Genomic DNA, 19,298 nt, shown 5'->3' with positions numbered 1-19,298 from the left:
CCGGCCGCCGAGGGGGAGCCGGACCGACCGCCGAGGGGGAGCCGGACCGACCGCCGAGGGGAGCCGGACCCGACCGCCGAGGGGGAGCCGGACCCGACCGCCGAGGAGAGCCGGACCAACCGCCGAGGGAGGAGCCGGACCCCGACCGCCGAGGGGGAGCCGGACCGACCGCCGAGGAGAGTCGGACCGACCGCCGAGGGAGGAGCCAGACCCGACCCGCCGAGGGGGAGCCGGACCGACCGCCGAGGGGGAGCCGGACCGACCCGCCGAGGGGAGCCGGACCGACCGCCGAGGGAGGAGCCGGACCCGACCCGCCGAGGGGGAGCGGACCCGACCGCCGAGGAGAGCCGGACCGACCGCCGAGGGAGGAGCCAGACCCGACCGCCGAGGGGGAGCCGGACCGACCGCCGAGGGGGAGCCGGACCGACCGCCGAGGAGAGCCGGACCGACCGCCGAGGGAGGAGCCGGACCCGACCGCCGAGGGGGAGCCGGACCCGACCGCCGAGGAGAGCCGGACCGACCGCCGAGGGAGGAGCCAGACCCGACCGCCGAGGGGGAGCCGGACCGACTGCCGAGGGGGAGCCAGACCCGACCCCCGAGGGGGAGCCGGACCCAACCGCCGAGGAGAGCCGGACCGACCGCCGAGGGGGAGCCGGACCCGACCGCCGAGACGGAGCTGGCCGCGAGCACGGATGCGTCGGGAATGGAGAGGGTTGCTCTAGTTGCATTGCCGCTTTTAGCGCGCTGCGTGGGGCGAAAGGTAACAGCTATATGCTGCCTCAAGTTTGGTAGATGACATGGATTTAGGAGACGAGTATCTACTATGTGATTTAAAACTGAACAGTCTTGAACGCTTATCCTGCGACGCACGTAGCACTTGATCGCGAGTATCCCGTGTCACCGCCCCTGCCATTGCCAATCACCAAACTTGTCCATTTTCCGCATCTTGGTCTTCCTATGCAGGTCTCCTCCCACTCCTGTCTTACCCCGCCGCACTCCCAGCCCACCATGGTCTTTACAAATATCGCCACCGGACATCCCACCCCCTTTCCCACTCCCTTCATCTTCTCTCTAATCCCGTCCACCAAACCGTCCACTTCCTTATCAAAGCCCTTCACCTCATCTGCTGACCTCATCTTCCCGCCCGCCCCCCCCCCCCCGCTCCAAGTACATCACATCCTCTCTACTCCAGTGCCCAGCACCGAACCCATAGGCGTACGCAGAATTTAACAATGGGAGGAGCACAACTAAAAATCACTGGAAAACGAGTCCAGCGCGCCAGAGGCTCTGAAATCTCTTGCGAGGCGTCAAATGACACTTCCGGTTTTTAACCTTCCCTTTTACGTGCCTGCATCTAATTTTGAACTGACGACATTCAGCCAATTGAATATGTTATTGGGAAGGGGGAAGGGTGCCTGCCACCCCCCCCCCCCCTGCGAGGTCTATAATATGCGTGCACCCGTGGCTGATCCCGTGATGCCATGTGTCTGCCTCCCAACGCTCTCCGCGGCCTTCTCATCCCAGCCTCCCAACACTCCCTCACCACGTCCCAGCCTCAAAGTACTCCATCCGTGACCGATCCCGTAATGCCATGTCTCAACCTCTCCACGCTCCCCGCAGCCTTCTCATCCCAGCCTCCCTCCCCCACCACGTCCCAAGAAATCCTTGGTAACGGTGCAACAATCACTTTTTAAATATACAAATGAGTAAATACAATTTCCAATTAGGGCAACTGCACCAATTTTTACACATCTCAAAATGAATTCATCGACGACCCCCTAAGTGCGGTGCGCCACCGACGGCCGCTGTCCACATTCGCTCTGCGTAGTCTGGTCGGCGTGGTAAGGCGCACGGCTCATCAGCGTCAGACCCAAACAGACCTATAAACAGGCTCCGCGCGCCGCCGACCGGTGCAGGCGCGCACCCAGGCTCAGAGCTGCGGGGAGCGCCGCCGCCGCCGTCGCTGCGACAAACCCGTTCAGCCGGAGCCCAAACACCTGAGGGGAGGAGGCTATAGAACGCCCTCCCGGGCGCGCGGCCGGTCGGGGGCGCCTCTGGCCCGCGGTCGACAAGGCGGGCTACTGAGAGGTCACTGGATTCACAGGGTGCCGCAGCCGCACTCCGGGCTTCCCAGAACAGCGCCGCAGGGTGGCGCGGCCATGCCGGGCAGATACGGGCAGAGCCATCTATGATCACACACCGGAACTACCCGCTCACCACCGGCACGGAGTGGGCCGCCAGGATTTTGCTGCTTTGTCGGGCGACGTACCAGTGGACGAACAGCAATGACCATGGTGCAGCCAGCTAATGTTGTGAACCGATAGCAAGGTGTTCTCCCGCCCGCAGGTCGGCTGGTTCAGTCGGAGGGCAATCCGACGCGCCGCGCTGTGATCGGGCCCGCTGACGTCACCAACCCGACAGGGCTCGGTGGGCTCGAAATAGAGGCGCAGCTTGTTTCCAAAAAGTGAGCCCGCGACTGTCCCGCCTCACTCAGCTTGGGATGTAGTCAGCAAGCGCCCAATGCACTAGGACTTTTTTCTGCTCAGCATCACATTCGACTGTCCCTAACTAGCACAATCAAACTAACTCGGCTCTGTCAGGGTCTTGAGCTTCTCTTCCAGTAGTATGCAGCTTTCGAAAGCATGTGCCGACACAGTATAAGCACAGGGAGGTTCAGGATTTTCAGCATCATCCATTCTCAGATCGGTTCGATAAGACACCCATACATAACTGCCTGACATCTTCGTTTGACCTGTACCAGCTCACATATCGCGTGTCGGTTATTTTCCGCAGAAGAGTTCATTTTCGACCACGCATGCGCAACTCCCGGCCTTATATCCAGCGTCAAACGCGCCTCCAATACCAACAGGAGCACGGGCCATTTCCGGGATCCATCAGCCGGCAGTCCGCGACAGCCACAATCGATGGATTCGGGCCGAAAGCTCGTTGTCCATTTTAATAGCTTGTTTCCGATATGGAAAACGAATCTTTGGCATGCAGAGCTGGCATCACCGGCGGCCCAATTTGCTCTCATTACAATTGGACGCGGATCTCTCGTTGCGAATGACTTGCCCCGAGGCATATTCCGACCCTTCCCTGCTCTCCTCGTTGCTTGAGGGGGACGTCGCCGTCTCAACCAGCCATCCTACCGAGAAAGCTCGGAAACCCGGTGCCAGAGTCATGTTTCGAACTTCTTCATGCCGCGCGCCTGCCACGCCATGAATGCCACGAAAGTTCGCGCCGGTTGTTAAGTCATATGCTGCATAACGCATCTACGAGGCCCACCGCTACTTTATCCACAAAGTGTGCGTGTGGTTTGCTGAGAAACAACACACCGAAGCCCCGCGGTCGGCACGCATCACCATCGGCGGACGCGAGGATCATACCCCATGAAGGCCGGTTGTCTCGAATCCACAGCCTTCTCTATCGAGGATTTTACTCACAGACTTCTAGATTGCGCTAGCGATTACATCCCGCGCACTTCTGGATTTCCTCGTCGCACTCCTGTGCCGTGGTGGACGGAGAAGTGTCGTGACGCAATTCGCGCACGCAAACGTGCTTTCCGAGCTTTTGACGCCAGAAGTAGCTTGGAGAATTTAGTAGCCTTTAAGAAAGCCAGGGCTTTCGCCCGCCGCACGATAAAAGAAGCGAAACGTGAATCCTGGCGTATGTACGTAAGCACGCTCAACCGATTCACACCAACTTCGCAGGTGTGGGCTCGGATCAAACGTATCTCCGGGCAGTTTTCATCCGTGCCACTTCCTGTGTTACATGTTAACGGCCAGGTGGTGACTCATCCGTTGGATGTGGCTAACGGGATCGCCCGAGCACTCTCCCACCGTAGCGAAGGTGCAAATATGAGCCCACAGTTTTTACGGCAAAGAGCACAATCCGAAAAAAACCGTAGTGAACTTTTCTACAAGGCAACCACAGGCGTACAATGAGCCCTTCACTTTGGTGGAGTTGGAGTCGGCAATCGGAAGACTTCGTAGTGTATCGGAAGGTCCTGATGACATCCACAATGAGATGCTCCGACATCTGCCTCCGTGTGCACGTCGTGCACTATTGGCGGCCTTCAATAGGGTATGGTCAAGAGGTGAGTTCCCTCCGGCCTGGCAGGAAGCTGTTGTGGTGCCTATCCTTAAACAAGGGAAGAGTGGGCTGGACCCTCTTCATTACCGACCCATTTCACTGACGTCATCACTGTCCAAGCTCATGGAAAAGATGGTAAACGTGCGACTCACTTGGTTTTTAGAGAACAACGATATTTTTAGTAACTCGCAGTGCGGATTTAGGAAAAACCGTAGTACGGTGGACCATCTCTTAACACTGGACACCACGGTTCGCAAGTCTTTTCAAGAAAAAGCGCATATGGGGACAGTATTCTTCGATATTGAAGCCGCCTATGACACCACATGGCGCCATGGTATTGTTCAAAAGCTCTTTAAATATGGTATACGTGGCCATATGGGTGCTTTTCTCCAAAGGTTTTTATCCAAACGATACTTCCGTGTTCGGGTCGGCAACGTCCTCTCCGACAGGAACGAACAAATAAACGGCGTGCCCCAGGGCGGCGTGTTAAGTGTTGCACTGTTCGCAGTTATGATAAATGATATTTGTGATGTGCTCCCACAGTCGGTCGGACGTGCCCTTTTTGTTGACGATTTTACTATTTGGACCAGTGCAGCGAGAGCACCAGCGATGGAGCGGCGTCTCCAGCTGGCTGTGGACCGCGTTGAAAGATGGGGTGACATGAACGGGTTTCGTTTTTCAGGCGACAAGACCGTTGCGATGCATTTTTGTCGTCGCCAGCGATGTGATGATCTGAGCATCAGTCTATATGGTCGCTCTATTCCAAATAAGGCCGTGGCCAGGTATCTTGGGATACACTTTGACCGCCGCCTTACATATAACGCACATCTTAAAATGTTACGCGATCGATGCTTTAAATCTCTTAACATACTAAAGTGTGTGTCTCGCACATCGTATGGGGCAGACAGAAGCACGCTTATGCTTTTATATCGTTCCCTCGTCCGCTCCAAACTGGATTATGCATGCTTTGTTTATGATGGCGCGTCTGAATCCAGCAAGCGTGTTCTTGATACCGTCCACCATACTGCCATTCGCATTGCTACTGGGGCGTTTCGCACATCACCGTCCGTCAGCCTTTTAACGGAGGCACACGAACCACCACTTTCGACGAGGAGGAAAATGCTTGGCATGCGTTATGCCTTGAAGCTGCGGCAGTTCCCACTTCACCCGACATATTCTGCAATATTTTCGCGGTTTGCAGTAAGTTCTCTTCGTCATGGGCCGCAGCAGCACGCTTTAACTTTTGGTTCCCGAATGAGAGCGTTATTGCTTGAGAGCGGAATTCCTGTTCGGGGTGTAAGGCAAGTAAGCCGCCTGGCTTCTCCTCCCTGGCAAATGACCACACCCTTCATTGACACCTCGCTTACGGAAATTAGGAAAAAAGACGCCACACCACACCTATTGAGATCCAGGGCAGTTGAGCTTTTGGCGTGTTATGAAGGATATACCCTGACATACACAGACGGATCCAAAACCTCGGATGGCGTGGGTTGTGCTTTCGTTAGCGGGTCCGTCACTCGATCGTTCTCGTTACCCGGCCCCACTCGTCAGTTTTTACGGCGGAATTAGTTGCAATCACCAAGGCGATATGTTTCATCGAAGTGGGTGAAGAATCTTCACACGCCATTTTTACAGATTCACTGAGCAGTCTCTCTGCACTGAAGTCTTTTTATCCATCAGGTCCCCTTTTACAGGACATTTTATCACGCCTGACACAATTGAATCGGGTTGGAAAGAGAGTTGCACTATGCTGGATCCCTAGTCACGTCGGTATCGTGGGCAACGAACTGGCTGATGCCGCTGCTAAGCGAGCAGCGGTAGCACCATATACCCGGTTTTTGCCTATCCCTGCCAGAGATTTTTACCCGGCAGTCAAGACCTTCCTGAGAAGCAGATTGCAGCGCTGTTGGGACCAGGTGGGGGGCAATAAGCTCAGGGCAATAAAGACAGAGTTGGGCTTGTGGTCGTCATGCTCTCGCAGTGTGCGGTGGGAAGAGGTGGTTTTATGCAGGCTGCGCATTGGGCATACCTACGCCACCCATGGCCATCTGTTACATGGAGCCGACAGACCCCTATGCCAGCGGTGTGGTGCCGTCCTGACTGTCCATCATGTCATTATATCATGTCCATGCCTCTTCGAAGAACGACGACGTCACTTTGGTTCACAGGCTTCGACCCTGACGATAAACGATGTGCTTGGTGACAGTTCCTCCTTTCTTGGTCCCAAACAGCTCTTTTCGTTTTTAAAAGATATTGATTTTCAAGTCATTTTCACACCGTACTAATTAACAGCATAGTTATGGGCGCAAAATGACCACTGCAGTCGACGCGCCCGAAAACTCCAATGAACAACAAAAAGAATCCACAGCCTTCCGGTTTTGCAACGTGGACAATCGCAGTCCCATTATCTTACGGCTGCCGCTGCTGTTTTGTTCACATCCCACCTCCCACACACCCGTAACGAGACTACCAAAACATCTGCCAACCCGGGTCTCGAACCGGCCACCCTTCAGTCGGGGGTTGCGGGAGCACGCTCCGGCGGCTCTGTCCTCACCCGGCGCTGGGCGGCGACGCCGTCTGAGCCGTAGCAGAGAGTGTACAGCTGGGCGGCCGTGTCCCGGACCCGGCGCTGCGCCAGGCCACCGCACCGAAGCAGAGTCAGGCAGAGCTCCGAGGCCAGGACCACCTGAAACAAACCGGGGCAGGCCGGTCACGTCAGGCACCAGGAGCCTCCGGTTCAGCAGGTTCCAGTTTGAAAGACGCTACACCGGAAACAGACAGTAGTCAGGAGGTAAGCCAGGAGGCCAGAGGTTGCATCCACGCCTGAAATTAGCCAGGAGGTAATCAGGGTGCTCAGGAGGTCTGGATGGAGTTTTCGGTGTTACGTCCGAAACACAGCCAGGAAACAGCAAGGAGATACCGGTGGATTTCTTCTCCCACAGCAGAGAGGGTAACAGGTCCTTTGTAACTATTTTAAAGACTTTTGTAACAGTGTGTTCTTCATGCCTGACCCCACACTTTGCGAATAAGCGTGCCCCCTCCCCAAGGATTCCCAGCCCCGGTAAGCGCAAGCAGGCCTTCGGCACGTAACGAGCCCGTCGCGCCTGAAAACGGACCGAGAGTCGGGCAGATCGGGAAATACGCAGTACGCAGCACTAGGGCAACCGGAGCCTGAAGATGTGCCAGGAGTCAGGTTCATGGCGAGGCGACTGACAACACCTCTTGAGCCGATACCGGACCCGGCGTGTGGTATTGTGCGTTAGTGAACCTGTCGCCAGCAGACATTAATTTAACAGCTCCCAGCTCCTAGGGTCTCGCCGAGTGGGCGCCAACCCACACCGGGGCCTCAGCTCAGATGCAAAATCAGTTTGTTTCCATTGCACATGCAGCAACTGTCTGCCCAGCACGCGCCTCTCCCGGCATTTCGCTAGCGCTGCCAGGCTGAAGACGTCTGCATTCATCCACCTTGGGAAGAGCTTCAACGTCGAGTTTCAAACGGAATTTGTGTTGGAGCGGCGGGGTGGTCAACAATTCGCGGAATTCTCTTGTTGATGAAAGTGGGAACTTCGGGAACGAACGAGAGCCTGCTACTCGTGATGCAACTGCAAATTTAATTCGCGCCAGGCTTTTCGTCGGAACTTCGCAATCTTTCAGCCAGCCTACGCAACATGGTATGATTTGACAACCGACAGACTTGTTTGCGACATGCATGTTTGACAACACAAGCTTAGCAACACAGTTTTGACGACACCTGAGCTGAGATTCGGGTTTTCACGCGCAGGTTCGCTACGCTGCCGACTTCCTATTCACGGTTCTCACAATCCCCGTCCCTGGCAAACGAAAAGCTAACACCAGCTTGCGAATCATCACCTTGTTGGGTTGCAGACACACGGTTCAAGCCTGTAACGTACGGACGGTGGCGGCCGGAAATCGGATTCGCGCTGCGATTTAAGACGTAACAAACGAGGTAACGCCACAGACAGCAAACGCTGCCCCACGCCGGCCTTCTCCGCTGCGTAGCGCTGCGATGCGAACGGTATGGAACTGAGGAGTAAAAAAGAACCCAAATCACACACACCTTAATACAACAATCCACCGACGACAAATTTGTTCTATTCGAGATGACCGACAATGGTGTGCTCCGCAGTAATTCCTGTGAGGAGCGGAGGCAGTCGACTGAAGTTCAAAGTTTCATCTGCCGAGGGGCCGGGCTCCCTGTCATTTCGCACGTACTCCGCTGGGGGACCTCATTGGTTCCAACGATATACTTGTTTTCAGTTCCGCTTCGCTTCGCCTCACCTCGCCTAGCAACGTCATGCGACCAAAAGTGCTCCGTGTGGGGCAGCCAGTGAGGTGACGTCAAATAAACGCAAATAAGATCACGAACGCGGCGCTTTACGCATTTGCTGCTTCCGTTATCTCCACTTGGCTGCATTCATTTAATACACCTACGAAACCTGGAAGACGTCAATGGAGCCTTTGAGCCTCAGCTTTGTCGGCCATGACCGATCTCTCATGTGAATGCCAAGGACAAGGCCACTCACCGCCCATGTCTTGTCGAAGAGATATCATAACAGTTCCCAAGAATCACGCCCACGCGGTCTGACGTCAATCTCCAACGGCTGCACTCGTCCTGCTCCTGACGTCCACCACGGCGGCTAAACGGGCGAGCAGCTCGGACAGCTGCCCAGTGCAGGAGACCTGCTCATCACACAACTACGAACAGTTCTTTTACCGTAGATGACGCGTTTCCCGTTTGCCACACCACCGGAGGCGATGTAGACTAGGCTAGGACAACAGCTAGCACCATCGCCTTCACCTGGTGTAATATAACAGCTGATGCATCGCCCTCGCCTGGTGTAATATAACAGCTGATGCATCGCCCTCGCCTGGTGTAATATAACAGCTGATACATGGCCCTCGTCTGGTATAATGCAACAACATCTGAGGCATGAGGCGAGGACTACAGTCCTAACATTGACTCCATCCGTAATAATAACATGCCTGACGAGGACGAATGTCCACGCAATTACTCCATTCGTAATACTGGTACGCCGCCTCAATAATTCCGTGCAGCTTTACTGCGCAACAGCATCGCCAGCACATGTACGCTTCGCTGCGAGAGTGCAGAGAATGCCTCCATTGATTGGCGCTGCCAGCGTACGCCGAATTTACGCGGCAAAGGCGCTCACGAACCACTTCCGAACACCCATTCCACGCCGCCAGCGCACTCCGAGCGAGGACGCAGCAGGTATCAGGTTTCGGACGCTGAGCGTGCGGTCCAAAAAAGACCTGCGCCCAGCCTTTCTGGAAAACTCGCAAGGTCGGGCTCTCGGAACCGGCCTGCGCGTGGCCCGGCAGGGAACATGACACACGGCACGCCCAGCGCTGGGCCGATTCGCCGCACAAAAATGGATCCAATGACGCCATGTTGACGAAGGCTGACGCTTGACAGGCCGATTCCAACACTTTGACATTCCGTGAGAACCGCCTATCGAATAGTGGACGTTTCTCATCAGGGTTGACAGCTCATTTGGAACGATGCTGCCACTTACATTCATTCATTTCACTTCCCGCAACTTCTTGTAGCTGCCATGCTTGTGAAACGAGTTGGCTTAAGGAAGACATTGGCGACGGGAGACAACTGGCGATGCTGACAAGGCCGTCTCGTTACCGCAGCTGCTCCCGCCAACCGGACGCTGTTTGATGTCTCGCCGGGCTACACCGCGTCCACTGCGTCATGTACCGGCCGAGGGCGCTGTGGTGGCCGGGCACCCGAGGGTCTGTGGTGACCGGGCACCCGAGGACGCGGTGATGACCTGGCACTCGAGGGCGCGGTGATGACCTGGCGCCCCAGGGCGCGGTGGTGACCTGGCACCCAAGGACGCCGTGGTGACCTGGCACTCGAGGGCGCGGTGGTGACCCGGCACCCCAGGGCGCGGGGTGACCTGGCACTTGAGGGCGCGGTGATGACCTGGCGCCCCAGGGCGCGGTGGTCACCTGGCACTCGAGGGCGCGGTGATGACCTGGCACTCGAGGGCGCGGTGATGACCTGGCGCCCCAGGGCGCGGTGGTGACCTGGCACCCGAGGACGCGGTGGTCACCTGGCACTCGAGGGCGCGGTGATGACCTGGCACTCGAGGGCGCGGTGATGACCTGGCGCCCCAGGGCGCGGTGGTGACCTGGCACCCGAGGACGCGGTGGTCACCTGGCGCTCGAGGGCGCGGTGGTGACCTGGCACCCCAGGGCGCGGGGTGACCTGGCACCCGAGGACGCGGCGGTGACCTGGCACCCGAGGACGCGGCGGTGACCTGGCGCCCCAGGGCGCGGTGGTGACCTGGCCCTCGAGGGCGCGGTGGCGACCTGGCACCCGAGGACGCGGTGGTGACCTGGCGCCCCAGGGCGCGGGGGTGACCGAGCCAGATTGAGCAGAGCTCTGGCCGTGGACCGTGGTCTGATCTGCGAGCAGTTGGGCTGGCGCTGGCGGTCCAGCGGTGGCTGACGGCGGACTGAATGCCCTGACGCATCAAACAGACTATGTGACGTCACACCGTATCCAACGATGGACTATACGTTCCATCCAGCGGTGTCCAACAGTAGGAGGCCTCGCCGGGTCTATAAGTGGATTCTATGCAACGCACAACAATTTCGAACCGTGGATTCCACGAACGTCCAGAAGAATGCCCTGGTCAAAGAGTGACGCACGACGGAGTCCGCAGAGTCCAACAATGGCTGCCAACGAGTCCCGTAACGGGTCAGCACTGACGCTCTTCACTGCACTGATCAGTATCCAGTTATGGGGTGTGCGCAGGGTGCAGCAGCCACCCAGTTATGGGGTGCGCGCAGGGTGCAGCAGCCACCCAGTTATGGGGTGCGCGCAGGGCGCAGCAGCCTCCGCCGCACCATCCAACGGCGCCAGCCGTGGATACCCTGTAGCGGCCGGCGGCGACCACCAGCGGGGTCAGCGACGACCCCGTCCGGACTCCGGCAGGCCGACCGGCCGAAGGTCACCTGTCTGTTGCCAGAACGCCGGCTGGCCGACTCGACTGTGAACGAAGCACGTAGATGGTATCCCAGATGACCCCGGTCTTCCCCGAACGGCCGCCGACAGACGGCACTGCCGACGGCAATAATGCTGGGATATAACTGCTACAGCTGAAGAGCTTGGTGCCATTCAGCCGCATGTACAAAAAAAGGACGACGGCGGACGTACCCAGCGCCCGACCGCTGTACACGGCCGGCCGTCTGCAGACAGGCAGCGGACGTACCCAGCGCCCGACCGCTGTACAAGACCGGCCGTCTGCAGACAGACAGCGGACGTACCCAGCGCCCGACCGCTGTACACGACCGGCCGTCTGCGCACAGACAGCGGACGTACCCAGCGCCCGACCGCTGTACACGACCGGCCGTCTGCACACAGACAGCGGACGTACCCAGCGCCCGACCGCTGTACACGACCGGCCGTCTGCACACATACAGCGGACGTACCCAGCGCCCGACCGCTGTACACGACCGTTCGTCTGCAGACAGACAGCGGACGTACCCAGTGCCCGATCGCTGTACACGACCGTTCGTCTGCAGACAGACAGCGGACGTACCCAGCGCCCGACCGCTGTACACGACCGGCCGTCTGCACACAGACAGCGGACGTACCCAGCGCCCGACCGCTGTACACGACCGTTCGTCTGTAGACAGACAGCGGACGTACCCCGCGCCCGACCGCTGTAGACGAGCAGCCGTCTGCAAACAGACATCTTTGTCAGCTTCTGCTACACCTGTAGCGCCTGGAGTGAGTAAACAGCATCTCGCCTGCTACCGTAGCGTATGTCAAGTACTGAAGACGGCAAGGCAACTTTAACGATTTTCGCACTGGAAGGAGGTGCGGCGCTCTGTCGGGCCACTAGGAGGTGCGACGCTCCTCTGTGCCAGGTGGAAATGATTGAACATGACGCAAGTCACTTTCACATCCATGGAATTCATTGATTCATTTATTTTGAACACTTGGAGTTCAAATTTTACCACCCAAATTACATCGAATTTCCAGAACTTTACCCTCCACACCAAAAGCGGGGTTATATCCAAAGATAATTCGTTCCACCCTTTGTGATAGTTGTTGAAAATATCAAGAAAGGAGGCAATCAGCGGGAGCCAATTTAAATCCATCGGTTTGAAAGCCTGAATCTCCAGGCGTGCAGGCTTGCTGAAGTTGTTGTAATCGCTTAGATACATGTGTACGTAAAAGCAAAAACACTTCCAAGCGTATTTCTTAATTGAGTCACCAGCGCATTTCCTTCTTTCCACACACACACTACATTTAGCACCACCTTGTCCTCCCGCTGATGAAACCAGTGCGGGGCCATGGCAATGCCATTGGTTCCCAAATCTCGCACTGCAGCAAACAAGGACGAACGTGGTCTCTGAGTTCACCTGCGTCTGCCTGCGTCTCCAATCTCGCGCCGTATGGCGGACTGGAGACTGACTGACGCTAGCAGTTGACTGAAACGTGGCGCCATGAAACACTGAAACGTCAGTCCCGAGAACAAACTGCGACCATCACGTCGTGATCGCGTTGGCAGGCCATGACAGTCCAAAAACAGACCGCCCGAACATGCCACCACGTGCAGCCTAAGCATTCCAAATTGAATAACGTAGACTGGACATCAGTAATACGTGGTATTAGATAAACCAATTTCAGGCACATCGTAACGGTCTAGTGTAGTAATTCATCCTTCTCTTTCCTGCAAGCACCATTCCCTGCAGTCAGACCGCATTGCCCAGGCTTCCAAATGCGGACCTGTGATGATTACTGATTTACGATACGGGCCGGACGGGGTAGCTGATTTCGCTGGAGGAACGTGGTGGCAAAATGCTCTAGACCGATCGCTGAACCAAGCTGGCAAAATACTCTAGGTCCATGTCTGAGCCAGTGTCAGTTACGTGATCGGTACTTTCAGCGATTCGCCGTTTCCAAGCACTTCCTTGGTCACTCAGCGTCGCCAATTCCAGCCGGCAGGAGCGCAGGGACTTACTCGCGCTTGCACGCGGCGGATGCCGTACATCGCACCCAACGGAGAGCCCCCAACGCGCCGACCAAGGCCGCCGACGCTGACGGCTCTGGGCCCGCTCATGAGAAGCAGGTGAATTCGAGTCTTTTCCACACTGACTGCTTTGGAGGGAAGCCTAAGTCTCAGTGCTGCGCCCGCACATCTTTTGACGGTACTCCGTCCTACCTGCCGCAACACAACGCCCGCGGCGCCCACCCCGGCCCGAGGTCGATTGCCTGCGTTAGACCTTGCACAGACACCGCTGGCCGGGGCGGGGGGCAGCGCGGCGGCGCGGGAGCAGGCGGCCGGCGGCGCGGGAGGGGGCGGGCGGGAGGAGGCGGGCGGCGGGTGTGGGAGGAGAAGGGCAGCGGCACGGGAGGGGGCGGGCAGCGGGTGCGGGAGGAGGCGGCGCAGGAGGGGGCGGGCGGCGGCGCGGGAGGGGGCCGGCAGCGGCGCGGGAGTGGACGGGCGGCGAGCGCGAGAGGAGGCGGGCAGCGGCGCACGAGGAGGCGGGCGGCGGGTGTGGGAGGAGAAGGGCAGCGGCACGGGAGGGGGCGGGCAGCGGGTGCGGGAGGAGGCAGGCGCAGGAAGGGGCGGGCGGCGGCGCAGGAGCAGGCGGGCGGCGGCGCGGGCGGCGGCGCGGGAGCAGGCGCCCGGTGGCGGGCCGACACCGGGCCGGACGCGGCGGCCGCCGGCCGGCCAACCTCGGCCGGTACGCGGAAACGGCCGACGGCGCCACGGCACGCCATCCGCCAGTAGGGGCCGCTGCGTGGCGCCATTACAGAGCTAGAAACGGCCGGCCGGCGCCGCCGAGGCCAGCACCAGCCCCCAGGGCGCCGACACCGGCCAACACAGCCGGCAGCACGCTCAGAACGTGAGGGCGGCCGGCGTACTCTGGACGACGGGGCGGGGCCGGGCGCTCTCCAAGCAATGGGTGTCTTCTCCACGGCAAAACGCGCTCTGTCCCGAGCGCCCCTGGTGAGCTAACTTTCAGGCGGACAAGGGCTCCGCGCAGCACGCGAGAATGAACATTAGACAACGCCAGTCATCAGTCGAAGAATGGCAGTGTGATCAACACAGGGCGCGGTACGTAGCAGCGAAAGCCGTCGCAAGACATTCTTCAATTGCCGAAATAACGCTCTTGCCGGTGCATTTAGAGCATGTCGTCAGCAAAAGTACGTCGACCACACCTAAAATGCTCCCACGGGCAGCCCCAGCCAGCGCCGCATGGAGGGCCGGCAGCCAGCCGACAAGCTCGTGCGCGTTCGCAACATTACAAGTCATGCTCCGAGGCCAGCCGGCCAGCGTGACTGGAATACGCCGCGACGAGCGTGGCGTGAGCGTCGGCACCCCGGGCGGAACAGCCACAGGTGACGGTATTCCGGGCGGGGCAGCCACAGGTGACGGTATTCCGGGCGGGGCAGCCAAAGGTGACGGTATTCCGGGCGGGGCAGCCACAGGTGACGGTATTCCGGGCGGGGCAGCCACAGGTGACGGTATTCCGGGCGAGGCAGCCACAGGTGACGGCACCCCGGGCGAGGCAGCCACAGGTGACGGTATTCCGGGCGGGGCAGCCACAGGTGACGGTATTCCGGGCGAGGCAGCCACAGGTGACGGTATTCCGGGCGAGGCAGCCACAGGTGAAGGTGCCACGGGCGGGGCAGCCACAGGTGACGGTATTCCGGGCGAGGCAGCCACAGGTGACGGTATTCCGGACGGGGCAGCCACAGGTGACGGTATTCCGGACGGGGCAGCCACAGGTGACGGTATTCCGGGCGGGGCAGCCACAGGTGACGGCACCCCGGGCGAGGCAGCCACAGGTGACGGTATTCCGGGCGGGGCAGCCACAGGTGACGGCACCCCGGGCGAGGCAGCCACAGGTGACGGTATTCCGGGCGGGGCAGCCACAGGTGACGGTATTCCGGGCGGGGCAGCCACAGGTGACGGTATTCCGGGCGGGGCAGCCACAGGTGACGGTATTCCGGGCGGGGCAGCCACAGGTGACGGTATTCCGGGCGGGGCAGCCACAGGTGACGGTATTCCGGGGCAGCCACAGGTGACGGTATTCCGGGCGGGGCAGCCACAGGTGACGGCACCCCGGGCGGGGCAGCCACAGGTGAAGGTACCACGGGCGGGGCAGCCACAGGTGACGGTATTCCGGGCGAGGCAGCCACAGGTGACGGTATTCCGGGCGAGGCAGCCACAGGTGAAGGTGCCACGGGCGGGGCAGCCACAGGTGACAGTATTCCGGGCGGGGCAGCCACAGGTGACGGCACCCCGGGCGGGGCAGCCACAGGTGAAGGTACCACGGGCGGGGCAGCCACAGGTGACGGTATTCCGGGCGAGGCAGCCACAGGTGACGGCACCCCGGGCGGGGCAGCCACAGGTGAAGGTGCCACGGGCGGGGCAGCCACAGGTGAGGGCACCACGGGCGGGGCAGCCACAGGTGACGGCACCCCGGGCGGGGCAGCCACAGGTGAAGGTACCACGGGCGGGGCAGCCACAGGTGAAGGTACCCCGGGCGGGGCAGCCACAGGTGACGGCACCCCGGGCGGGGCAGCCACAGGTGAAGGTACCTCGGGTGGAACAGCCAAAGGTGAAGGTACCACGGGCGGGGCAGCCACAGGTGAGGGTGCCACGGGCGGGGCAGCCACAGGTGAAGGTATCACGGGCGGGCGAACACCGGCTTTGGTGGGTCAGAGTATTCTAGCCGCTTTGCAGCTTGGCGATATCTTCGCCTGATACTGCGGAAAATTTGGGAATGACCGTCCAGTGTGTTAACCATAATACCACGGGGCCCAATGAATTGACCACGCTATTTTTTGATATTGTTCTTTAAATGATTGGCATGTATGCGGCGTTTTTTTAAAAAATCATTTACAACCTAATTAGATAAAACACCAACACTAAATGCACATCAGGTACTCCACTAAGGATCCTCCACTTAAAAAAACACGGTGAAAGTAAACCATTAAAAGCGGGGAGCCGTATAGTCAGTTCATTGGGCGCCTGTAGGGCAACGGTTTGCATACTGGACCGGTAGTCCAGAAACACGGTTCCAAACGCGGCAGGTGGACTACAATTCTCCTATCAGGTGGAGCGTATCGCAAAGCTGAAACTAGGATCAAAGATATGATCCACCAAAAGTTAAGAAGCTGAGTTAAAAAAACACCCACACAAACATCGACACACCCAGCTAAAAACCTCCCCGGGACAGCTCTCTGTACAACTTTTTTGCGCTTTGATGGAAATATGTCTTATTCGCTGCGCGAGTTCAGCTTGGTTGGAGTCGCAACGCTCCTCCATCGATAGCGCGAACCAACAGCGCCAGGACAAAAACCGGAGACCAATCGACATCGGCGTACGGGGAAGACCGCGCCGCTGTCTCCGTGGCGCTCGGTCAGGTCGCCGGTCGATGTGCCTCGCTGCGTGCCCCGCCTGGTTTCGATCTGGCCGCGCGAGAGCAGGCTCCACCGCTGAGCCGCTGCTCGCTGATTGCCACCGTGCGAGCCTACCGCGAAGCCGGGCCGCCGCCGCCGCCGCCGCGTCGGAGAGCCGATTCCACTGGTGCGTTTTGCGGCGTCGGAGAGCCGATTCCACTGGTGCGTTCTGCGGCGTCGGAGAGCCGATTCCACTGGTGCGTTCTGCGGCGTCGGAGAGCCGATTCCACTGGTGCGTTCTGCGGCGTCGGAGAGCCGATTCCACTGGTGCGTTCCGCGGCGTCGGAGAGCCGATTCCACTGGTGCATTCTGCGGCGTCGGAGAGCCGATTCCACTGGTGCGTTCTGCGGCGTCGGAGAGCCGATTCCACCGGTGCGTGGCAGCCACGCATTTAATCTTATGACATTTACATGATTAATTTTCCCTTCGGATACACATGGGGTAACGCGATTAGTTATTAGGCAACCGCGTCATGTCAGCCTGTTCCAGCGTGCGTACCGTGCTGTGATGACTAAACATCAATGTATTCATTTATTACAAGCACGGAGTTTCCGAGGGACTGGCAGTGGTACGGATCACCGAGCGTAGCAAATCCAGTAGGTCTACGATGCACACTGTATAGTTAACAACCGCCAAATATGCCTGCCCCGAGCAAAGACCTCCTCCAGTAGTTCGAGCGTAATTTCCTAGTCCCGAATGCATGGAGCACAATGGTACAACAGCGTATTATTGGCCTCCGATATCATCGTTGTCGACGATCATAGTAAGAGGATGAATGCATAACGACACAGTGCAAATGACCACGGCCGCATAAGCCTGGCCCAATGCCAAAAAAAAAAACACGCACACACGCTCCGCGTAGAACCTTAAGCAGCTCCACGCTATATGATCGCACCATAAGAGCGCATCAACTCCGGGTTGTGAGCCGGCCCGGTCTCCACCTGGCCCTCCGAATCCCAGGCAACAGCGCTGCCCGCTCAAACGGTCCCCAGTCTCAGACGGCAGCCCCAGCCCAGACCGACGGCCCCCGGCTGACGGCGCCCCAGGGTGACAACGCTCCCCCGGACTAACGTCGTCCCCCGGCTGACGGCGCCCCAGGCTGACAACGCCTCCCCCCCCCCCAGACTAACATCGTCCCCCCGGCTGACGGCGCCCCAGGCTGACAACGCTCCCCCGGACTAACGTCGTCCCCCGGCTGACAGCGCCCCAGGCTGACAACGCTCCCCCGGACTAACATCGTCCCCCCGGCTGACGGCGCCCCAGGCTGACAACGCCCCCCCCAGACTAACATCGTCCCCAGACTGACAGTGTTCCCGAGACTGACATCGCCCCAGATTGATAGCGCCCCCTGACTGACAGCCCCCCCCCCTCCTCCCCCCCCCTACCGACAGCGCCCGATTAGCGCATCTGGCGCGTGCAGCGGGGCCGTAAAACTTAGCGCCCGGTTTGACGGGCGTGCCATTACAACGCGAATACGAGCGATACAACATGACACCGGCCGTTACGGCGTCATTGAGGCCAGCGTCCAGCGGGGGGGGGGGGGGGGGCGCTGTCAGCGGCGGAGGGGAGCGGCCGGCAACACGCGGCTGTCACGGCTGTGGACAGGTGGCAGTGAGACGGGCGGGGCGCGAAAGCAAGAGTTGCGAAGTTTTCACTATCTTCAGCTTCAGCTCCGGCCCACGGATCACTAAACACCACTTGAACACGGCAGGCATACGGGGGTCATGCCACAGCACGGCACATCCATTTCATATTAATTTGGTAATTGTGTATTAAACCACAGACAAAGAAATATTCAACTGATTGAAACATCGAATACGATTTCACACACAGACAAACCGCTTGAACTATCAGCAATATTATATACAGCAATTCATATTTGCCATAGATATAAGGCTATCGATCTGGGGGTGGGGGGTGAGGCTGATGCCTCTTCAGAATCAATATGATCATTGTCTTTTGTGCCAGCTTTAACAAACATGAAGTTGTATGCAGTCACAGCCACTTACCTCAATAGAATCGGACAAGATCGATTCAAACTATAGGACTACTCTCCTTGATCGCAAGGAAAATACGCCAATACTATCAAACACAGCTGCTAAATTCAATTTCTTTAAGCAAATGTCAACGCACTCAAGTGCCCAAAGTTCTGTTATATCTATCAAGGTAGTCTTGGTTCCGTCAGCCCGCTCGAGTTTCTCCCCCAATAAAGCCTCGTGAAGTTCAAGGTGGCTACACATCGCTTGCATTAAAAAGAGGTCTTTGCCTCCATCCGTCACACAAAGGTCGGTCCAGTCCGTCACTTTTGAGCGAGGGGCGAGTGATTAGCCCGTTCACGTGCTGTGCAACGGATGCGCCGACAGGCAGTGCTTGTTTGGAAAACAATTATCTGCAACCGGTGGTAATGAGAAAAATGGCATGCAAGCAACCGACTGTAGAAATTTTGCAAGGCTATTAGCTATCTTATTCTATTTGTTGTCTTTGATGCTGTTGTGTATCTAGAAGGTAGCGTTCAATATCTCCGATTTTGAAGGTTTGTCGTCACGTGTATCCTGTTGGGCACCGTTACCGGGGATTTAAAAAGCACTCAGCTGCTGGGGCTACGTATGGCGTCGCCAAGGTTTCACCAAAGAAAGAAAAGCCGGACACCATGGGGAATCGAACGCCGTGCCCACAGTTTCCTAGGCGCCCACCTCTACCACGACACTACCGGAACTCATAC

The sequence above is a fragment of the Pollicipes pollicipes genome, unplaced genomic scaffold (genome assembly GCF_011947565.3).
Source record: "Pollicipes pollicipes isolate AB1234 unplaced genomic scaffold, Ppol_2.1 Scaffold_3216;HRSCAF=3773_pilon_pilon_pilon, whole genome shotgun sequence".
In the NCBI taxonomy this organism is placed as follows: Eukaryota; Metazoa; Arthropoda; class Thecostraca; order Pollicipedomorpha; family Pollicipedidae; genus Pollicipes; species Pollicipes pollicipes.
The sequence above is the reverse complement of the archived record's forward strand: the minus strand, read 5'-3'. Positions refer to the sequence as shown.